Below are 1760 nucleotides of genomic sequence, written 5' to 3' on the forward strand. Positions count from 1 at the left end.
TCAATATATCAATCTTTATGTCTCGACCATTTCGAGACTCCTCATCATGTCCGTGATCACATCCGGGACTCCGAACAACCTTCGGTACATCAAAATGCACAAACTCATAATATAGCTGTCATCGTAACCTTAAGCGTGCGGACCCTACGGGTTCGAGAACAATGTAGACATGACCGAGACATGTCTCCGGTCAATAACCAATAGCGGGACCTGGATGCCCATATTGGCTCCTACATATTCTACGAAGATCTTTATCGGTCACACCGCATAACAACATACGTTGTTCCCTTTGTCATCGGTATGTTACTTGCCCGAGATTCGATCGTCGGTATCCAATACCTAGTTCAATCTCGTTACCGGCAAGTCTCTTTACTCGTTCCGTAATACATTATCTCACAACTAACATATTAGTTGTAATGCTTGCAAGGCTTATGTGATGTGTATTACCGAGAGGGCCCAGAGATACCTCTCCGACAATCGGAGTGACAAATCCTAATCTCGAAATACGCCAACCCAACATCTACCTTTGGAGACACCTGTAATGCTCCTTTATAATCACCCAGTTATGTTGTGACGTTTGGTAGCACCCAAAGTGTTCCTCCGGCAAACGGGAGTTGCATAATCTCATAGTCATAGGAACATGTATAAGTCATGAAGAAAATCAATAGCAACATACTAAACGATCGGGTGCTAAGCTAATGGAATGGGTCATGTCAATCAGATCATTCAACTAATGATGTGACCTCGTTAATCAAATAACAACTCATTGTTCATGGTTAGGAAACATAACCATCTTTGATTAACGAGCTAGTCAAGTAGAGGCATACTAGTGACACTCTGTTTGTCTATGTATTCACACATGTATTATGTTTCCGGTTAATACAATTCTAGCATGAATACTAAACATTTATCATGATATAAGGAAATAAATAATAACTTTATTATTGCCTCTAGGGCATATTTCCTTCAGTCTCCCACTTGCACTAGAGTCAATAATCTAGATTACACTGTAATGATTCTAACACCCATGGAGCCTTGGTGCTGATCATGTTTTGCTCGTGGAAGAGGCTTAGTCAACGGGTCTGCAATATTCAGATCCGTATGTATCTTGCAAATCTCTATGTCTCCCACCTGGACTAGATCCCGGATGGAATTGAAGCTTCTCTTGATGTGTTTGGTCCTTTTGTGAAATCTGGATTCCTTTGCCAAGGCAATTGCACTAGTATTGTCACAAAAGATTTTCATTGGACCCGATGCACTAGGTATGAAACCTAGATCGGATATGAACTCCTTCATCCAGACTCCTTCTTTCGCTGCTTCCGAAGCAGCTATGTACTCCGCTTCACATGTAGATCCCGCTACGACGCTTTGTTTAGAACTGCACCAACTGACAGCTCCACCGTTTAATGTAAACACGTATCCGGTTTGCGATTTAGAATCGTCCGGATCAGTGTCAAAGCTTGCATCAACGTAACCTTTTACGGTGAGCTCTTTGTCACCTCCATATACGAGAAACATATCCTTAGTCCTTTTCAGGTATTTCAGGATGTTCTTGACCGCTGTCCAGTGATCCACTCCTGGATTACTTTGGTACCTCCCTGCTAAACTTATAGCAAGGCACACATCAGGTCTGGTACACAGCATTGCATACATGATAGAGCCTATGGCTGATGCATAGGGAACATCTTTCATATTCTCTCTATCTTCTGCAGTGGTCGGGCATTGAGTCTTACTCAACTTCACACCTTGTAACACAGGCA

Source organism: Triticum urartu, chromosome 7 (assembly GCF_003073215.2).
Source record: "Triticum urartu cultivar G1812 chromosome 7, Tu2.1, whole genome shotgun sequence".
Classification (NCBI taxonomy): Eukaryota; Viridiplantae; Streptophyta; class Magnoliopsida; order Poales; family Poaceae; genus Triticum; species Triticum urartu.